The sequence below is a fragment of the Aegilops tauschii genome, chromosome 2 (genome assembly GCF_002575655.3).
Source record: "Aegilops tauschii subsp. strangulata cultivar AL8/78 chromosome 2, Aet v6.0, whole genome shotgun sequence".
Classification (NCBI taxonomy): Eukaryota; Viridiplantae; Streptophyta; class Magnoliopsida; order Poales; family Poaceae; genus Aegilops; species Aegilops tauschii.
Window position 1 is genome coordinate 602,227,502 of NC_053036.3, and position 22,823 is coordinate 602,250,324.

Below are 22,823 nucleotides of genomic sequence, written 5' to 3' on the forward strand. Positions count from 1 at the left end.
AACGTAAAGCTCATTGTGGTGTACATACGGCAAGCCGCACTTCCTGTCGAGTGGCTGCGCTTTTGGTTTCGAACATCCTGTAGAGTGGTCTTATGAACGCACTGAAATTGATTTTGCCTTATAGTCTCATGGTGATATTGAGCATCAATATGTCTCGCTCGTATCACAATTGAATGTTTCTTCTTCATTGTATTGTTATCTTGTACTAATACATATACTAAACCTGGATTACTACTGAATTAGCATTACCTACTTACTGAAACGTTGGGACCGACATCCTCGCGCGAAGGCGTGATCCCGATGTAGTGATGGATTGATGCACGCGGCGTACAAATAGATCAGGCTGCAGAGCCCTCCACTTGTAGGTGAGAGGTGAGGCCTCGCTGTAGGCAATGATCTCTGAAGTTGCATGCCCACACATCAGATACTTCTACCTATGCTCCAAGAAACATATCATTGGCGTCTACAAATTGCATTGACTGCACCTCTGCTATCAGCTCGATCAACTCCACCACCGCCTTTTTGTGTGTGTTGCAAATAGATGGTGCGACGTCTACAAGAGCACTCTTCACCAGCAAGAGCACCCTACAAGAGCACTCTTGGTCATGAGGGACGGTTACTAGTCCCTCTACAAGGGCACTCTTCACGGGCAATAGCTCCAGTTTTGCAACAAATCACTGGATGAACTTGAAGGTAGAGAGTAGGGCTCTGTAATTGTTATTCGTGAATCACCTTTCTCCGGGCTCATCGGATGGACCACATTGTAACCAAGACATTTACCAATTTGCCTCGTTGTGTCTACCTTTTTCTTAGTGGGCTTTATTTGGTTGGCATGCCCAATTGGCAAGAGTTCTTCGAAATTTCCACGGGAATAACTGTCCTATAAGACGTGGCACACCGCTATGTTACCATCCTCCGGGAGATAAATCATCGATGGACTACGTTTCGAGCACTCAAGATCATTCATGAGAAGAGAAAGCAAAATGGAGAAGCTCATTCTCTCTCAAAGGCGGCTTCTTCTTTACCTTTTGTGTGCCATGTGTGGCTTTCTATTTTGCCCGATTTAATATGTATCCCTATGAACATTGATACTTAATAAAGGTTACAGATTCTTGGAAGAAAAAAGACGTGCCACACTTAGCGAGAAAGCACGAAATAACCCAACAATCTAACAGCTTGAAACGATTGGAACGCGAAATCTGATGATCAGAATCTTTATGGCCACAAGTGGTCTGGAAAGTTGCCTAGTTTTACGGTCCTAAAGTTTTTATCAGAAAATATGTTTATTTGTTAGTCGGAAAAAAGTGGGGAAATTATTGCAGCAAATGAAAATTGTAGACATTCATATATACAAAGTAACTCATCTGTTCAAAATATTCTTGCGTATTTGAAAATTATCTGTAACATATTTGAAAAAAAAATATTCATCACGATTTGTAAAATGTTCACCACATGTTTGTCAGAATGTTCATCGCATATTTAGTAAAAAGGTTCATGTATAAAGAACATAGAAAGGAAAAAAATGAACACAAATAAGAACAGAAAAATATCTAGTAGAATCCCGAAAGAAAAAAGACAAATAAACAAAAGAATGACAGAAAAACTAGAAGAAAAAGGAAATGAAGTGAAAAAAACCGATGAACAGCCCCACAAATGGCCCAACAAAAATCGATGAGGGGTGTGCACAATTCGTGAAAATTCTGCGTTGTAAGCATGGAATAGGAATTGCATATGGTACTAATTTTTTCCTTACAGATGAAGTATCTTCTAGTGACTCTGTCAAAACACGACGCAAATGTATCACTCTTTTGTGAGTGATATATAGCAAACACGAGGCAAATGAACGATATATAGCGTCTGCATACAGTTTCCTAGTAATGGCGATGCTGGGGGGTTTGGTTTGTCACGGTTTTTTTATCCTAGTATCACGTTTGTTTGGTTTCTTTTCTGTCTACCCTTTTCCAGTTTTTTGTGTTTTCCCATTTTGTTCAGTTTTTGTTTAAATATAATCATGCTTTGACAATAAAATAATATTTACTTTAAATTATATGAAAAACAATTAAAGGCTTGGATGTTTTAAAAATTACACCAACATTTCTAAAACAGGTGAACACTATTTAATTGCATGAACATCTATTTAAAATGTGTGAACACTTTACCTATTACATATAAATTCATTAATTTTACGAATATATTAAAATACACACTACGCATTTTTGTTAAACACTAAAATTTCTCTTATAATGAAAACAATTTATATATGATTGAATGCATGATGGGCCTATGAGCCGACAACAACACACCCACGATAGCGGGGGACAGGCCTGACCTGTACCCCCAGCAAAATCACAACGCACAGCTCTAAAAAAACAAATTCACAACACGAATGCGAACCGGGTTTTCAGGCGGAGACACCTTTATTGTAATTTCCTATGTGGCAGCGAGCACCGAAAAAACCCTAACAACCATTCTTCAAGCTAATCGAATCTGAAGTTGCCGCCGCCGGTGGGTGCCAACTGCCGAGTATGCGCCCGCCAAAGAGTCGAGACCACCTCCTAGAAGGATCCGCGGCGTGTATGAAAGGCAGCCCAGCCAGGGGCGGTCCAGGGAAATTTGGGACCAGGGCAAAATTAAATAAATAATCTTTATACCAAACTATTTTACTTATTCGTTTTTATTATTTATCATACTTCGATATTAAGGAGTATACATTATATTGTTTAGTCAACCATATAATTTAGTTGACATAGTTAACCAATATTCTTAGTTATTAAATGATTTAACATAAATTATCTTTAATTATTTTAGTGACAATTCCTTAAATTATATAGTGCACAAATACATATTTGTATGTATGTGCATTTGTTCATCTATAATTTATCTCATTAATTATCATGTTGGAGGTTTTCTAAGGAATACTATCCAACTAATATTTTAAAAATGTTTTCTAGTGCATTATTAGGTGTGCATATTTATAGAACCTTGTAGAGTATAAATTGTACTGTTTGCAAATGTGTCACAAGTTAGATTCGTTAATAAGTTCAACATATGTATGGTACTGAAACATCACCGATTACCGATGAACATAAACATATCTCCTATTCAATTATGCATAAATACAAATAGTTTTTTGGTATGCTCACCTAGACGGTTGGTTTCATCTGGTGTATATAATAGCTCTTGCAATTTCTAAACAAAATGTTATCTACGATTAAACACAAAAATTAGTTTACATGCATTTCATTACATCCTATAGGATTCTATGAGAGAGAGAGACTAGCATGCTAACTAAGTTCATAGTCGCCTATCATATCCACTGTCATCTATCAAATTGGTTGTTAATTTGATGTGATGTAAATTTTCTATTGCAAATTTAGAATTTTATTTTACACATATGCAATAATATTTTGAACTTAATAATATTTGGGGCCCAGGGCCGTTGCCCTCTTTGCCTGAACTATGGGCCGGCACTAGACTTCCGGAGCCATCGGCTCAACATCAGCTTTGGGGAGCTCCTAATTTAGCGCCGGTTAGGAGAACTGGCGCCTGCACCGCTTGTAGGTGGGCTGTTTCTGCAGTCGGCCATAACCGTTCGTAGTCCGAGTTCCCTTTGACAACCAATAACAGGAAAGAGCTCTAGTTTACCCTTTGCTAGTATAGTATTATATACCTTATATAAATTATATGAAAATAAATTCATGAAACTTTTTAAAACCATGAATTACAAAAACAAAAAATTGAAAGATTCTTACAAATTGAAAAAATTCATAAATTTGAGAAAACTTCACAAAATTGGAAAATATTTCATGAAATTTTGAAATAAGTTCATCGAATGTGAAAAGAGTTCGTCAAATTTGAAAAGAAAGTTCATTGAATTTTTAAAAAGTTCATCCAATTTAAAAATAGTTCACCGTATTTGAAAAAAGTTCACCTAATTTGGAAAAAAGTTCGTTCAATTTTAAAAAAAGTTCATATATTTTGAAAAAAAGTTCATACATTTTGAAAAAAAGTTATTTGGAAAAAAGTTCATACATTTTGAAAAAAAATCATCGGATTTGACAAATAGTTCACCGAATTGAAAAAAGTTTATCGGATTGATAAAGTTCATCAGATTTAAATAGAATTTCATTGATGTTTCTAAAAAGTTCACCAAAAATATTTAAAAAGTTCACCAAAAATGTTTAAAAAGTTCATGATTTTGGAAAAAAAGGTAACCGAATTTGAAAAAAGTTCATTGAAGTTGAAAATAGTTCATCTATTTAAAGATGGTTCACGAATCTTATAAAAACTGCACATTGAAGAAAACAAAAAAGGATGAGAAAAAAAGAAAAAGAATAAAGCAAACTGAGGAACGAACTAAAAGAAACAAAATCGATGTACCTGTACACCGGCGTGGTGATGGTCCGGTGGTTGGAGTTGACCGCTCGTAACGAGGGTGTTAGGGGTTCTACTCCTTGTTCCCGCGCATTTTTGCCTTTTCTAAATAACGGGAATAAGAATAGAATGGACCGGCCCATTTTGTGCCGAATAGGATTTGCCGGCCAAAACGATGTACGACGACTTCATCACGCGGTTCTGGTTAAGCGGCTACGTTCAGTTTGCGACGGCGTCGCCGACAGACTTGACTCGCCATGGCCACAAGATGACAAGATCGATCTTGTACCAGATGAGTCGAATCAATCAGAGATGGGACTGAAGCAAGATGTGGGTGCTGCATCGGCGCCGTGCATGTCTTCTTCGACATCGCTGCCGTCGCCGTCACCACCGGCGGTGGTCATGCCCCATGAGGCGCTATCGTACGCTGATGAGCGACAGATGGTCGAGCCATTCATGGCAGAGGATTCCGCCAGCAACGATCTCATTGCCGTCGCTGATCTCTCCAACCTGCCTTTGCCGTCCTTGGACGACAAACTGGCCTTCAGTTCAGGTGGTTGGTCACTCGCTAGTAGTCATAGTCATGATGATTGCACGGATGCGTGGTTCGCATGAACCGCTCACGCGCAACACGACGGTTCACGTCAGTGGTCCGATCTGAGCCAACTCCAACACGGGACCATTTCGTCAGTCCCCGTTTGTTGGATAATTTGAGAAAATGCCACATCTTTCTTGGGACTTTGCTTCTATAGCACACCTTTCTTTTTATTGGATTATATACCACACTTTTAATCAATAGCTTGACAAAATACCACAAATTAAATGTTTTTCCTTCTTTTGCACGTCCAGGACCACACCTCATTTTTGCTAGGACGAATTTGCCCTCAGCTGTTTCCTGGTCATACGAAACGATCGACACGAGACACAGAACAAAGCACAGCGCCGCCGCCGCCTCGGTTCTCCTCCCAGCGCCACCGCCTCACTGTGCCTCCTCCATGGCGAGCCGCCACCTCGCCGTGCCTCCTTCCCCAAACTGATGCCTCGCCCTTCCTTCCTTCCTTCCAGGCGCGCCGCCACCTCGACGTGATTCATCCCGCCGTCACCTCGTCCTGCTTCCTATACTCCCGGACAGTCCACACATACGTTCTGCCGCCGCCCCGACAGGTTGCCTCTGTCCCTCCCTCTCGCTCTCTCCCCCTCCCTCCCTCCCTCCCTCTTTCATTTGATCTGACCTGTGTATTGAAAAACTCTAGGCCATGGAGATTATGCTGGAAGAGGAGGAGAACTAGCGGGCACCTTCAGAGGTATGAGTAGAACGTGTTGTTCGCGGAGATGGAGCCAGAGGGTGCGGCTCCGAAAAGGTTAGAGATAGAGGGCGTAGCTCTGGAACGGTTAGTCGATCAACCTAAGTTTTTGAATTGAAGAGTTTTGTGAATTGTTAACTGCATATTGACGAATACTTATGCCTACTCACTGTTTCTATTTGAAAAATCATGTAATTTTGTAGGGAAGAAGGTGCGGAGTTGCGCGTTGTCATTTATAAACTAATTGTTAGAGTTCTTCGATTTGTCGCAAAGCTTGACGATGGCAACGAGCATCAAGTTTCCCAGCATTTGAGGTTAACATGAAACGTTTTACTGTTGAAAAACTGATCGAACTCATTGGGTCCAAAGTTGTTTGGGGGAGTGGGCAGGAGGTCCATATTTTGTGCAAGGACAAGCATTTTTAATCAGTTGAGAGGATTGATAACTACTGGAGATTGCTCACATCATTTCTTGAGAGATGGGAAGTGAAAGAATTGCTTGGGCTAGCTCAAGTTGTGGACATTGCAAAGGGGGTTACGGCATCATCTTGTTCAGAAAATGTCCCATCTAGTGAGATAGTAGATAACATCATTTGCTCAAGTTCTGACATTTACCAGTCAAATGCTAATAGTGCATCATGTGTTGATGATTCTACAAATTGTAATGTGCTTCGTAATAATGAGAGATATGTGCAATCTGATGGTGGAGTTGTCATCGATTGGTCTACTCTTGAGATAACTCCTATTGGTGATGATATAATTGCTCCTATGTCCCAGGAAAACATATGTGAGGTACTTGGAATTGAGGATGAGGTTGAGGATGCTCAACCAGTAAATGATCCAGCTCCGGTTGTTGTGTGCCATGCTAATGAGGAGTTAATGGCTGAGGGAGCTATACCAGTTGATGACAAAGTTCCTGAAGATATAGAAATGTCATATGATAAAGATCATCCTAAAGTTGAGAAAGGTTCAATCTTTCCAACAATGATTGATTGTAGGAGAGCTGTGAGGCAATGGGCAATTAATGAAGAATTCAACCTTGGGACTCATAGAGCTGACAAGACTAGGTGGATGGCACATTGTATGGCTGATGATTGTCCATGGAAAATAACATGTCGTATTATGGCTAACAAGACAAAGACCATGGTACTAACATAGCTTAATATTTCACCTTTTTCTATTATTTCTATTATGGTAGCATCATATTATTTGAGCAACACTAACAACTTTGTTATGTATGCAGGTTAACCAGATTGGACCAGCACACACATGTGTTTCGAGTAGCAGGTTAAATTCAGCAATGGCCTCGCAGGATTGGGTTCAAGAAAGGTCTAAGAAGATTTTGAGGAAAACTCCAAACATTGGCTGCAAGGATTTACAGGAAACGCTGGAGGAAGATTAGAATGTAACCACTGGATATCACACTATATGGAAGGGGAGAGAGAGAGAGCAAAGGATGAGATCTATGGTTCTTGGGGTAGTAGCTTCCGTTACCTATTCAACTTCAAAGCAGAGATGGAACTTAGATCCCCCGGAAGCATTGTTGAGGTCGATACAAAACTAACAGATGGTAAAGTTTACTTTCACAGATTCTTTATGGCACTTAAGCCTTGTGTAGATGGATTCCATGCTGGATGTAGGCCTTATCTTAGCATAGACTCGACTGCATTGAATGGAAAGTGGAATGGTCATTTAGCTGCATGCACTGCTTTAGATGGCCATAATTGGATGTTTCCTCTTGCATTTGGTTTTATTGAGGTTGAAGATGAAGATAATTGGAAATGGTTCATGACACAGTTGCATAGAGCATTAGGACCAATTTCAAAGCTTGCTACATATACTGATGCATGTAAAGGCCTAGAAAATGCAGTTAAGAAAGTTTTTCCTCAAGCAGGAGTGTTTTAGGCATTTAATGCAGAATTTTTCGGAAAGATATAATGGACATAATTGGACGCATGTGGGCTGCAGGAAAGACATATCGACCATCAATGTTTGAGTACCACTTTTCCAAGGTTCTAGAATCTAGCCAAACTGTGGGCAAGTACTTGCAAGATTACCATACTCTGAAGTGGATGAGGTCTAGTTTCGACACTGAGATCAAGTGTGATTACATTCATAACAACCTTGCAGAGACCTTTAACAATTGGATAAAAGGAACCAAAGATCTTCCCGTAGATGTGTTAGCTAACACACTTAATGGAAAGATAATGAAATTGGTTGCAATAAGGAGAAAGATTGGGGGGAAGCTACAAGGACGGATGTTGCCAGCAGTTGTACAACAAGTGAACAATAGAACAAGGGGGCTTGGGCACTTGAAAGTTACCAGATCAAGTAATTGGAAAGGTGAGGTGAGGGACATCAACAAAGACAATTTGAGGCATGTGGTTAACATAGAGAAAAGTGAGTGCACGTGCCTTGAGTGGCAGCACACAGGTAAACCGTGTGAACATGCACTTGTTTTCTTGATTGGGAAAAGGAACGTGAAGATGGAAGATTATCTTAATGAGTACCACTCTCTAGAAAGGTTTAAGGCACCATATAAGGGGGTTGTAGAGCCCCTCACAGATTGATCACAATGGCCTAATGTTAAATTAGACTTTTTATTGCATGCACCACTCCCCAAAAGTTCCAAGGGAAGAAAAAGAAAGTTGAGATTTAAAAGTTGCCTTGAAAAGGGAGGAGGACATTATAAAAAGAAACCACCACCAAAAGGTCAATTAGGAAGCCAAAACAGGTGCAAGAAGTGTAATCAACTTGGACATAGGCAAGCTGGATGCCCAACTAATGGAGTGAAGAAAAGGTCATTTATATTGATTCAGATTTTCTTAACTCATATTTTCTCTTGTAATGCTCGAGTTTGTAACATTGTTTGGATTTCTTAGCAGGAAACCGAAACCTAGAAAGATAAAACCAAACACCAAAATTGATGTTGAATGTACAATCCCAGGAGATGCTATCCAACAAGTCAGCCCTCGTCCTGTTACAAGGAGGTAAGAAATAAAGCTTCTCTTCAGTTTCTCAAGTGGGCATGGCATATTTTTTCTCAAACTACATATTGTGTAGCCAGTCATCACTTTGTAGCCCTCTTGGAGGGATGTCTCCATTGGCTGTCTCACAAGCGAGCCCTCGCCCTATGACAAGGAGGTATTTTTTACCTTATACTCAGCATCTCTACAAATGTGGCATGTTTTTATCTTAAACAATGTTTTTTTGTAGTCAATCATCTCCTCGTAGGCCAATTGGAGGGATGTCTCCATTGGGTGTCCCACAAGCTAGCCCTCGACCTATGACGCGGAGGTAACTTTTTTCCGGCCTATCTTCAATATATCTACAATTGTGGCATGTTTTTTTCTTACACAATGCTTTTTTGTGTAGTCAATCATCTCTTCGTACCCTCTTGGAGGTACATCTTCATTGTCTGTCCTACAAGGCAGCCCACTTCCAATCACAAGGAGGTGAAACAAATCTGATTTACATCTTAAATTGTGTATAACATTGGTCTTATTTTTTAATGCATCAAATTTATGTATTATTTAGACAACTTTTTATGGAAACCGGGGATCCCGCTTCTCCACCAAAAGTAGTTGTGAAGGCCGCAAAAAAGCTCACGCAGAGGAAGAGAAAAAGAGTGTAGCATACCATTTTGTAATCTTGTTATGTGTTTAGTGATCTGCATGAAGTTGATGCCACTTCTTTAAGAAGTCGATGCTTTTCGATTAAATTCATGTCTTTCAATGTCTTGTGATTCTGTCGTGTGTGTACTGAGATGATTATTCACTTAAAGCTTGGCACAACTTGTCAGATATAAATTTATATCTATTAATTCTGGATTGTCATGTGTGGATTATTCACTTAATTCTTGTGATATGTGTGGTAAAAAATATAGAGAGGTTATGTCAAAATTTTAGGTGCAAATGCTGTCGAAATTTTGATTGTATCCCTATCAACAGAATTATATATCACCACATGTTACATCCCAATCTGAATTTTGGTCACATCCATACAGACAAGCATCCATATCTGCTTGCAACACTTGCTACAGCCATCAACAGGTAACAACTTTATTACTTTGTGTTACTAGTATTTGAGCCATATGCTAACAAAGCTAGCAACCAGAGCAACGAGCAGCTGCAAACTGATGGAGCAGCCGCATGTACAGCCAGAACTTCTCCAACCAGCCAGTACTGCAACGAGCAGCTACGTCTGGACGGGGGACGCGCTGCACTGGTACAGGCGGCAAGTGGGAGAGGAGGAACGGCAAGGTGGTGGTGCAGGAAAGGAGGCACGGCGAGCCGGCAACTCGCCGGGGAGCTGGCACGGCAAGGCAGCGACGCCGTGCTTCATTCTGTGATCACCTCGTATGACCAAGAAACGAGCTAAGGGCAAATTCGTCCTAACAAATATGAGGTGAGTGCCTGGACGTGCAAAAGAAGGGAAAACAATTAATTTGTGGTATTTTGTCAAGCTATTGATCAAAGGTGTGGTATATAATCCAATAAAAAGAAAGGTGTGCTATAGGAGTAAAGTCCCAGGAAAGATGTGGCATTTTCTCAAATTGCCCGTGTTTGTCTGAGTTGAAGCGGACAGAAAACGCGACCCAACGTGCGATGTAAATGGACGGGTGTCCGTTTCGTGTCCGACTTGACCTATTTTCGGTTTAAATTCGGGCCGGGTTTGCGTCGGCGCATACAAGACACACACACCCGTCCTTGTCCTTCCCTGGCCTGTTCGTCGGTGGCACAACGCCTTTTCCCCATCCCCTCCACACTCGTCCCCCTACCTTGCCGCCCGCCGTCGCCGTCGCCGCTCGGTTCCCGCCGCTTAGACACGGTCGCCGCATCCACCAATTTCCCCACCGTATCCATCAGCTTCCCCACCGCATCCACTGAGGCATGGCCGCCACCACATTATTTTATTTTAGAACATGGCAAAACCATTACAACAACTCAAGCAGTTTTATCTCATTTCATATGGTAATTCTATAGCGTTCGCTATGAGTGATTTTTTCTAGCGCGGGAAAACGTTCCTTCGTTCCTCCCTGTGGTCGAGTTACCTCCTCGTGCTGATGTCAGATGTACATTGGCGTTGTTTCTTTTTGTAAATCCTTTTCCCAAGATGATTTATCTATTGAACCATGTGTCCAAATTATGGACTGTTTTCACTTTTGCCTTTCTTGTGTTGAGATCTTCAAAAATATATACCTTGTTTATAGTTTTCGACAATCATTTTTCGGGATCAAATCTATAATCCCAACTAGTAGTAACATGTGCTTCCAGTGTAAACAAACGGTAATGTCAACTATCAGTAACTTGTGCTTCCAGTGCAAACTAAAATGTGTTTTCTTTAAGAGTACAACTCTGCTCCTTGCAGGAGCACAATTGTGCTTTCAAATCTACTGGCTTGTTCTTCCGTGGAAAGGGTAAAGCACACATGTGCTCCATATAGGAGCACAACATACTTGTGTGCGTAAACCACTTGTGCTCCACATGAGAGAACACAGAAAAAGGCAAAATAGAACGAAAGAAAAAAGGAAAACCAAAAATCCAAAAATAGACACGATTTTTTTTTTGAATAAAAGTAGGGGAAAAGGGAAAAAGTCAAGAAAAAATAAAATAAAAATACTAAAAACCAAAAAATGTGCGTTGGTAATCACGTGTAGCGAAGTACTAGTTTTTTGGAAAACGTTTCCAGACGGACTGCCGGCCGAAGCGTTGCGCCGGTCTAATGCAAGCCACGCAATTAATCGCGATCATGTGGCCAGCAAACATCTTGCCCACCTCCCTTATCCACATCGAACGTTTTCTTCCTTGCAGGGCAGCTCAGCCTCACAACTCCTCCATCCCACACCACCGGCGTTGCCATAGCTCCGATCCCCCGCCCCGCAGCACCAGCGTCGCCGCCGCGACCATCCTCCCCCATCCCAAACAGATCTCCCTCTTCCCCTGCCCTTTTTGCTCTTTGACGACCAACGCTCGGGCCCTAATCCCCGACGACCATCTCTCATCGGAGATGAACACGACAGCAGGAGCGTTGCGCGGACGGCGATGCTGGAACCATCAGCTATTTTGCTCCGACCGGTGGCAAGCCAGACGCTAGGAACCGAGGTGCCCCCGTGCTACAACCATGGCGGCCAGGGAGCTTCAACCGCGGTACCAGGAGAGCTGCAAACGGCGGTGCCCTATGCTACAACAGTGGACTCAAAAAGCTACATCCAGTCAGGGATTTGCTGGAACCGGTGGGGAGAGATGATGGAACTAGTTTTGGCAGAGAGCTGCAAATGTTGCCGGGGGAAGCTCGAACCAGTGTCGCCGGAAGCTGCAACCGTTGGCTGGAACTGCTGGAACCAGTAGCCAAAAAAATGAAACCGACAACCGCCGGAGCTGCACTCGTAAGCAATGATGCCATGTCAGCAACCTTTTTTGCTGCAACCATTGTCAGATTTTGCTACTACTGGGAGGAAATTTGCTACATCTATCATAAGCGGAGCTGCATGGTGCCATGACCGACAGAATTTTTTTTGCTGGAACAGGCTACTAGTGGAGCTACAACCATGCAATGAGGATGCTTGAACCGTTGCCTACGAAAGCTGGATCCAGTGTCTTTTTTTGATTCAATCAAGAAAGCGGCGCTGAGATGACGACGGGGCGCCATCGAGCTGAGCTGCAGCCAGCACCAACAAAGCTACATCCGGCTTCCGTTTTGCTGCAATGATTTTTAATGGGCGAAGCTTAATCCTAGAGACGATGGTGAGGCATTTTTGCTGCCACCATATCGATTTGTTGCTACTACGGGCCACATTTTTGCTACATCCGTTTTTCTCCATGAAACTACCCACCGATGCTTCAACAGGAGGCGACGAGTGGAGGGGGTGCGGTGATCCAACAGGAGGCGACCGCAAACAGCCGAGGGCGAGCGAACAACTGCAGAAGGCACGAGTAGCCAGCGAGCACGGGGGCAATGATGGTCGCACGCCTAGGACGATGATGACCAGATGCAGTGCTCGACGACCTGATACGGTGTGCCCCGCGACCAGCCAAGGGCGCCCGTGGGCGGCCGGCAAGAACGGTCGGCCGAGGACGAGCGGGGCGCTGCCCTCTCTCTTCTGCTTTTCTGTGGCGGAGCAATCCCCATGGTTCTGAGGTAGTCGAAAGAATAGTCAGATCTAAAGGTTGACAAAAGGCTGATCCTGTGGTTGGGACTCGACCGGCCCAGTGTTTCGGCCGGTCCCCCGGTTCCTAACACTGGCCTAGTTTTTTTGTAAACATTTCCCCTCTTTCCCCAACCCCTCTCTCTCCTTTGTCTCACGGTTTCATCAGCATGAGAGCCACGTGCCCGGGCAGGTAAATGGCAATGTGCTAATCCCCTTGGTTTAACCTTTGTTGGAAACATCCACTGGGTAACGATGGATGCCGCTAGCTCAAGGCCCATCCTCACCAGAAGATAGTTGTATATAGACCAAGACCAACCCACCGGTGTTGCATTCGTACCCAGCACCAAATCCGATCATCCACACCTTGTTGCCTTTCTTCGTATGTCCCTTAGCCTGAATGTATGCCAATTCATACCGCACTGATGCTTTCGACTGGTTTCAAACCAATATATTGTTATTCGCGATGGCTCATTGTGGTTGTCTGATAGATTAAGGTCATGTTGTATTGAGGAGATAACTGTCTGTCCACAGTCCTACAACATGGATGTTGAAATGCTGAAATATAGTGCAGAAGTTGGGGATGTACAATTTGTTCTTCCTCCAATGGAGCACCTTTTTGGCCACACAGAACACTGAAAACTTGAGAAGCCCATATGCGAGTAGGACAAGATATCATGATATTGGCCTTGAGTGCATCCCCTGCGACAACCATAAGGTTTTTAGAGAGAACAAACCCTATGTTACCCTTCTGGTCTTCCTCTTGATACACACAATGATAGGTCGAGTTGTTGGCCGCATTGACCATTCACGTGAAATGCCCATGACGAAGCCGAGCATTGGACCTAGAAGTTGAAAACAATTTCGCCATGTCACCCATGTGCAGCGGCGGAGCTACATGCAATGCTGAGGGGGCTGCTGTCCCCCCCCCAGCTGCAGCATATTTTCTGAAGCAAAAAGAAATTAAGAGTCTTAAATTAAAAGATTGATGTCATTTGCCCTCCCCCAAAGGTGCATATTTTATCTTTGCCCCCAACCCCTTTGGTTCTCCGCTAGCTCTGCACTACCCATGCGGAACAAGATGTTAACCAAATGCATGCATGGAGCACTTATTCCTCAAATAGTAGCACCTCACAGTGGTCTCCATTGATGCCACCAATGTGTGAGACTCCGAAGGCATGACCTGTAGGATGCTGCTCACGAGCCCCACCGCTATGACCGAGGTTCATGACACGGAGATCACTTTGCAACTTGTATCACTTCACAATCGTATCTGAGTTGGATGGTACCGGACAAAATTGCAAATAATGATAAGAACTTTGATTGCTTCACAACTTGTCCAAAAGGTCATCTATCGCTGAGAATACAATCAACTCTACTTTGAAGAATGCTTCATCAAGCCCACGGTGTGGCTCTATATAGTGAAATGAGGTGGTGCATATGTATGATCGCTCATGCGTGAGTGCACAAGAATATTAGTTATGAAGTTGACACTAGAATCATCAAGTCAAGGCGAGAGACGTGCATGCTCGAGGAAGGTTCCCTTTGTGTATATAAAGTTGGAGCTTGGTCGAAAACAAGTACAGTTCTAGCACAGAGTTGAAGGCAGATTGTAGTTTTGATGATCAGAAGAACGATGACAGGGATTACGTGGATGGAATAGATAGCACTGCGTTGGGGCACAATCTCATGTGCAGCGGCAAGCCATTGTTCAATCTTTGTGAGAAGGGCACCTGCGAGTGTCGTGGCAATGACAATTGGTAGGATGAGAGTGTTGGCAACACAATGGTGTGGCAATCTTGAATGCTTGAGATGAGACCACGAACTCATGGTGTTAGGTAGTGTAGTGTGCGCAAGCTTATGTCCGACGAGGATAGCAAACGGAGAACAAATTATACAAGGGCTTTGAATGTTTTTACACACTTTAGCTGTATGTAAGGCACCTAAAAATTGAATTGGGGTCAGTTGCTTTTTCTGGTTGTTGATTGTTGCTCCTAAATTCGTGCACTATTTTTGTTGTGGTGTGGTATGTCTTGTTTTGGGCTAGGGATTTTTGACTAGCGTCAATTTTGGACCAGTTAGTTCCATCTGAAGGAAATATGCCCTAGAGGCAATAATAAAGTTGTTATTTTATATTTCCTTATTCATGATAAATGTTTATTATTCATGCTAGAATTGTATTGATTGGAAACCTAAATACATGTGTGAATACATAGACAAACATAGTGTCCCTAGTAAGCCTCTACTTGACTAGCTTGTTGATCAAAGATGGTTAAGGTTTCCTGACCATAGACATGATCACATCATTAGGAGAATGATGTGATGGACAAGACCCATCCATTAGCTTATCATATTGATTGTTCAGTTTTATTGCTATTGCTTTCTTTATGTCAAATACATGTTCCTTCGACTATGAGATTATGCAACTCCCGGATACCGGAGGAATACCTTGTGTGCTATCAAACGTCACAACGTAACTGGGTGATTATAAAGATGCCTTATAGGTATCTCCGAAGGTGTTTGTTGGGTTGGCATAGATCGAGAATAGGATTTGTCACTCCGAGTATCGGAGAGGTATCTCCGGGCCCTCACGGTAATGCACATCATAAGAAGCCTTGCAAGCAAAGTGACTAATGAGTTAGTTGCAGGATGATGTATTACGGAATGAGTAAAGAGACTTCACGGTAATGAGATTGAACTAGGTATGTAGATACCGACGATCGAATATCGGGCAAGTAACATACCGATGGACAAAGGAAATAACGTATGTTGTCATAACAGTTCGACCGATAAAGATCTTCATAGAATATGTAGGAGCCAATATGAGCATCCAGGTTCCGCTATTGGTTATTGACCGGAGAGGTGTCTCGGTCATGTCTACATAGTTCTCAAACCCGTAGGGCCTCTTTCATCGGCGAACAACCGAACCCTTGGGACCTTCTTCAACCCCAGGATGTGATGAGTCGACATCGAGGTGCCAAACGACTCCGTCGATAAGAGCTCTTGGGAGTCATCAGCCTGTTATCCCCGGCCTGTAAGCCTTGCACCTCTATTGAGTAATGCCTGAGTCACAGCATCAAGGTCTGACCCAAATTGAGCGAAGGCGGCCACTTCGCGATATTGTGCCAATTCCAGTTCAATGCCTCCCTCCGGATCCACTAACTCGGAAGAGCTATTCAAAGCTTTTCTGGCTGACTGTGAGGACGCCTCTGCATCCCGGGAGCAGACCGCTCCCCCGGAAGCTGTGGTCAGAATCTCGATTTGTCAAGTCTCATGATCATATCATGATCTATTTTTATTCGGCTCAATCTTTTTTGGAAAAAAAAGATTGAGCCGAGTTTAATTGCAATCAATTAGAGGAAAAAGGGCTCGAATAGAAAAATAGAATCAGACTCAAGTTCCGAAGTAATTACACATAATAGTAAAATGGACTCATCTTCAAGTTCCGAGCTCCGCGTCGAACAGAAAGAAGCAAGCAGGGGGCTTCTGGCCCAGCCAGAGGGGCTGTAGAGAAGAGTTTTGACTGCGGGAGAGGCAGGTCCAGGTAACGGCGAAATCCGTCCCTTCCCACAGAATCATCGGGCTTGACTTTCCTTACTTTCCCTTCAAGAAAACTTGTGTTTTCAGAATTATATGAAGCCAGTAAAGAAACAAAAAATCCATGGGTATTTGAACCCGAGTACCCGGGAAAAAGCAGAATATTTGATGGAAGAACAGATCACTTTCCCCTCCCACTGCTTGGGAGCTCAGCACGGTTTCACGTTCTATTTCACTACCCACTGGGGGGGCTTGGTTAAGGGAACGGAACCCACCGGAGCCGTAGCGAAAGCAAGTCTTAATAGGGAGATTGTCACTACTTATGGACCCGAACCTGGGTGATCTATCCATGACCAGGATGAAGCTTGGATGATAGCCAATTTATTGGCTAATTCGAATTCGTCTGTACAATTCGTAAAATTCTTTCTTATTTCTTATTGTTGAAATCCAAAATTAAAGTCTCCCGCAGAATTCCTTGCCCACTGACTGAAGAAGCTCCCTACAGTGTCCAAATCGAGGGATCAATCCAACAATCTTCCTGGAGGGTTGACGGGGAGAACCGCAGGTTTTTGGAGCCCGCACGCTTAACGTTCGATGACGATATAGTATTATATGAGTTTAGTGATTTGGTGACCGAATGTTGTTCGGAGTCCTGGATGAGATCACGGACATGATGAGGAGTCTCGAAATGGTTGAGAGGTAAAGATTGATATATAGGACGATGGTATTTGGACGCCGAAAGTGTTTCGGAGGGTACCGGGTACATATAGGGTCACCGGAAGGAGTTCCGGGCACCCCCCCCCCCGCGCGGCAAAGATATGGGCTTAATGGGCCAACGGAGGGACATACCAGCCCACAAGGGGCTGGTGCGTGATACGTTTGCAACGTATCTACAATTTTTGATTGTTCCATGCTATTATATTATCTGTTTTCGATGTTTAATGGGCTTTAATATGCTCTTTTATATTATTTTTGGGACTAACCTATTAACCGAAGGCCCAGTGCTAGTTTCTGTATTTTTGCCTATTTCAGTATTTTGCAGAAAAGGAATACCAAACGGAATGAAACCTTCGCGATGATCTTTCTTGGAACAAAAGCAATCCAGAAGACTTGGAGTTGAAGTCTGGAACTCCGCGAGGCGGCTACGAGGCAGGAGGGCGCGCCGAGGGGGTAGGCGCGCCCCCACCCTCGTGGGCCCCACGGAGCTCCACCGACATACTTCTTTCGCCTATATATACTCTTATACCCTAAAAACATCAGGGGGAGGCACGAAACCACTTTTCCACCGCCGCAACTTTCTGTACCCATGAGATCCCATCTTGGGGCCTTTTACGGCGCTCTGCCGGAAGGGGAATCGATCACGGAGGGCTTGTACATCAACACCATAGCCTCTCCGATGAAGTGTGAGTAGTTTACCACAGACCTTCGGGTCCATTGTTATTAGCCAGATGGCTTCTTCTCTCTCTTTGGTTCTCAATACAAAGTTCTCCTTGATGTTCTTGGAGATCTATTCGATGTAATACTCTTTTGCGGTGTGTTTGCCGAGATCCGATGAATTGTGGATTTATGATCAAGATTATCTATGAATAATATTTGGTTCTTCTCTGAATTCTTATATGCATGATTTGATATCTTTGCAAGTCTCTTCGAATTATCGGTTTAGTTTGGCCTACTAGATTGATCTTTCTTGCAATGGGAGAAGTGCTTAGCTTTGGGTTCAATCTTGTGGTGTCCTTTCCCAGTGACAGTAGGGGCAGCAAGGCACGTATTGTATTGTTGCCATCGAGGATAAAAAGATGGGGTTTATATCATATTGCTTGAGTTTATCCCTCTACATCATGTCATCTTGCTTAATGCGTTACTCTGTTCTTATGAACTTAATACTCTAGATGCATGCTGGATAGCGGTCGATGTGTGGAGTAATAGTAGTAGATGCAGAATCGTTTTGGTCTACTTGACACGGACATGATGCCTATATTCATGATCATTGCCTAGATATTCTCATAATTATGCGCTTTTCTATCAATTGCTCGGCAGTAATTTGTTCACCCACCGTAATACATGCTATCTTGAGAGAAGCCACTAGTAAAACCTATGGCCCCTGGGTCTATTTTACATCATATAAGTTTCCAATCTACAATTCTAGTTTCCTATTTATTTTATTTTGCAATCTTTACTTTCCAATCTATACAACAAAAATACCAAAAATATTTTTCTTACTATCTTTATTAGATCTCACTTTTGTGAGTGACCGTGAAGAGATTGACAACCCCTTTATCGCGTTGGTTGCAAGGTTGTTGATTGTTTGTGCAGGTACTAGGTGACTTGTGTGTTATCTCCTACTGGATTGATACCTTGGTTCTCAAAAACTGAGGGAAATACTTACGCTACTTTGCTGCATCACCCTTTCCTCTTCAAGGGAAAAACCAACACATGCTCAAGAGGTAGCAAGAAGGATTTCTGGCGCCGTTGCCGGGGAGATGTACGCTCAAGTCAAGACATACCAAGTACCCATCACAAACTCTTCTCCCTCGCATTACATTATTTGCCATTTGCCTCTTGTTTTCCTCTCCCCCACTGTCGGGGATATACCCCGCGGTATGACCCGGCCGGAAGTATGACCCGACCGGGCTTGGCGTTTTCATTGGTAACCCGTCGTGGTGGCGACTCACGAGGTGGGCGACTCAAGGATGGCCCTAACGGCGGGTCAGGTAGAAGACTAGGCCCAAGGCCCAGAAGGCTGGCTCATGTTATGGTGGGCCGGTTTACGAGGAAAGGCATAAGGAGTTTTCCCTTAAGGGGGCAGACTAGGATTCCACTTGTAATAGACTAGTCCTAATCCTAATAGGACTCCACATGTAACCCGCCCCTTCAACTTATATAAGGAGGGGCAGGGCACCCCAAGACAGACAAGAAATAATCTCTAGGGCTAGACACCGAGAGCCGGTTCCCGGCGACTCTCCCGTGATCATAATGAGACCTAGCCTCAAACAACATGTAGGGTTGTTACCGGATGATGTTTCCCGGGGCCCGAAGCTGTCTAAATCCTTGTCTTGTGTTCCGTCTCTCGATTCCGCCCAACCCCTCTCAAGCTACCACATAGATGCGCTGGCCTCGCGACTAAGTCCTTTCACAAGGGCATCTGCCGTGACTATTCCACGACAGTTGGCGCCCACCGTGGGGCTCGCGCACGGTGGTGTTGAGTTCTTGGAGGGATCTTTCACAGGGGTCAAGAAGTTCGCAATTTTCCGGTTCAACGAGAGCTGGCGTGGAAAATTCACATCAACAATAAATTCATCAGTCAAGATTGACGACGTGTTCTGCGGCGGCGGATAATCCGCCGAGTCCGAGACAGAGACATAATTTTTTATGGGCCACAGGCTAATGAGATCGGCCGCTAGTACTGCCGCTCCACACCACACGATCTGCGGAGATGATATCTTCCTAGTTGCTACTATCAATACAAGCAGGACCGAGTTCCCGAGAAGAAAAATACATCTGCTATGGCCGCTGATCTACGTGGGAAGGACAACCAACGAAAGGTCAAACCAATCAAAAGGGGTGTTAGTATTCATTAGACTAGCCACAATGGGTAGTAACATAGACTAGTAACATGCCCATGTTACTAGTCTATATTACTACCTCTATAGTGGGGAGTAACATATGTGTGGTAACATGGAGCACTTCATTTATTAGGCTATAGACACATCTTGCCTTGATATGTGTGATGTTACTCATACTAGTAGTAACTAGCTATGTTACCACTTTCATCTCTTTCTTCATTTATTGCATGCTACATCATCTATTTAACCTAGATATGTGTGATGTTACTACCTATGTTACTCCCATTGTGGGTAGTCTTATTTTGGAAAAGCTACTAGTGCATACACGGATTCTGAGAGCCACACGCCGTGCAAGGTCACGCCAAGTAAAAAGGACAAGGACGGGGTGATGGATTCTGCCGCCTCGGTTTCCATCCGCCTCCGTCACAAGCCGTCGCCGGGTCGTCTCCACGTCACTGCTCCTCCGTCGTCTGCGCCAGGCCGAGCCGCCCCGGATCGGTTCCAAGTCACCGCCTCCAGCGCCCCTCTGCCAAAGTCGCGCTAAGCATACCATACCCGTCTCTGAAACCATTGCCGCTGGAGTCTGGTTCAACTACTACTGTTATCAGCCGTCTTTGGCTCGCCTCCGTCGAGTGCGACTGCCACTGCTCCAAACCGCAGCTACGCTCGAGGCACAGACTTTGGAGCAGATAGTGCAAGGTTTAAGTTCAAGGAGAGTTAGGGCTGCGCGTCTCTGCGCCACCGTATATGACCAGCGGATCGTTTTCGTCGAGACCGATGGATGACTTGGATGACGGACGCGGCCATCGACAATCCACCAGCCAAGAGTGGCCGAGTCGGACAGGAATTCGATTCTTGGCGTTCTTTCCTCATACAAACAAGCAGTCGTATTAGATCAACTCGGAGACAGAACGCAGTGCGCGTGGTCACGGAAATTTCTACCTGAGGCAGTACTTGTTTTTCCACGGGAATCCACTAGCAAAAGCTTTTAGGTGATTTATCGCTAGGCCCAGACCAGCACAGGCCACCGCATAGAGAGACAAAAAGCGATGTACTAAAGGAGCATCATTATAGTCATTGCAGCAGCCGTCCTGCATGGGGTCACATCGGTCCAGAGCTGACCTCATTGAATAAAAAGTTCCAATTATTTCAGAGACTATATAACGCTGGTGAGAAGCAAGCATCTGGCAGGATCCTCAAGGGGTCAATGCAATCAGGAGAGAGTAGCTAAATGCCTATTGCAAGTATTGGAAGTTGATTGTGGAACGGATCATCCGTCGTCCGACAATCAGGTGATATCTATCTGTTTAAAGTTTATTAACGTACATTGTTTTTTGTCAAAGAACAAGTTTATCTTTGCCTTGGTCTGCAATATTGTTTATGCAGGGCAATTATTTATGACAAAAGGTGATATTATACCATGGGGATGGAGGCACGCCAATATCTTTTGGCACAGGTGGTCGTCGTTACTCAACGGACTCCCGCACCGGCTTACAACGCCGTGGCCATCTCTCGCGACCGCGCCGGCTTACAACGCCGTAGCCGTCTTTCGCGACCACGCCGGTTTACAACAAGACGGACAACTTGCCTGTCCGCACCGGTTTACAACTCTGCGGCCGGTTCATCTGTCTGCGCCGCCTCTGATGTTGCGGTCGTCCTTGTCGTCCATCTCTCGTGGCCTGGTCTACATCAGCATACCGGGCCGCACCTGTCTGAATGAGCTGTTTATTGGGTATGAGCAAGTCACAGCTTGGGTAGCCCGGTTTTGTTTCAAATTGGAGGCAAATTATCATCAACCGCCGTTTGCACTGGATGGCTCAATGAGCAGGCGCACAAGTCGCCGCCACTACAGTTTTGTTAACTTCAAATCGCCAGTTGGAAGGAACCATTGGCCGAGTTGCTGGCACGGCTCATACAGGATCATTTATAACCCGCCGCAGTCACTTCAACCTTCTGTGGATTCACATCACGCTATCAACACCAATGATATACACCTTATGCTATGGTCAATATGGAGAATCTCAAAGCCAACTCCTCGAGTCGTCTTGATACTCGGGGGCTACAATGATATGACTCGGCAGCATTGGTCGATTTCAATGCATTCAAGAACTCCGGGTCATTGGAGGGAAAAATAACCCGGTCCCGGAGGCTACCGCCATATTGGTAAAACGTTTAAAGGCCGTCAGAAAATTTCCGGCTTAAAAAGAAGGATTCCGGTTTAGATCCGGCTCAAGAGACTTGACATCTCCCATAAAGCACTGAAGCTCTTAAAATATCCGGTTTAAAATCCGGTTCAAGGGAAATTTATCTGCCACAAAGTTTTGAAGCTCTCAAATCCGGTTCAAGGTAAATTTGCTTATCATAAAGCTTTGAAACTCTCAATATCCAGTTTTTTCCGGTTCAAAAAGAATTTATCTCTCGCAAAAGTTCGAGTTCTCAGGAAAAATTAAAGGGACCAAAGAGAGTCTGTTACAAAGCACAACTCAAATATAGGTACCCTGCTTTAATGACCATTGGGAGCTGATCGTATTCGAATTTAGCTTAACCCTTTGGGTGTGACCCTGATCATATTCGAATCAGAGTCGTTAAGTATTCTCATGATCACGAGGGGGCTTCCTGTTCAAACATAGGTCGTATTCGAACCAAAGAGAACATAGCTGTCGGTACCCTCTTGATCGGCACACTCCCGAGCTCACTAGGGGGCTTCTTGATCGTATTCGAATCATAGCTCAACCCCTTTTGGGAACCAACGTGGATCGTATTCGAATCAGCGTAGTTAAACAACTCTCAAGGTCATTTGGGGGCTTCCTGTTCAAACATAGGTCGTATTCGAACCAAAGAGAACATAGCTGTCGGTACCCTCTTGATCGGCAACGCCAAAGCCACTGGGGGCTATATG

At 44.0% G+C, this 22,823-nt stretch overlaps 2 pseudogenes; both read right to left on the bottom strand.

The window, feature by feature from the left end:
* Positions 1 to 12,287: 12,287 nt before the first annotated feature.
* LOC109747056 (3-ketoacyl-CoA synthase 5-like) lies at positions 12,288 to 13,704 on the bottom strand (annotated as a pseudogene).
* Positions 13,705 to 13,908: 204 nt separating this feature from the next.
* LOC120961847 (3-ketoacyl-CoA synthase 5-like) lies at positions 13,909 to 14,773 on the bottom strand (annotated as a pseudogene).
* Positions 14,774 to 22,823: the final 8,050 nt, after the last annotated feature.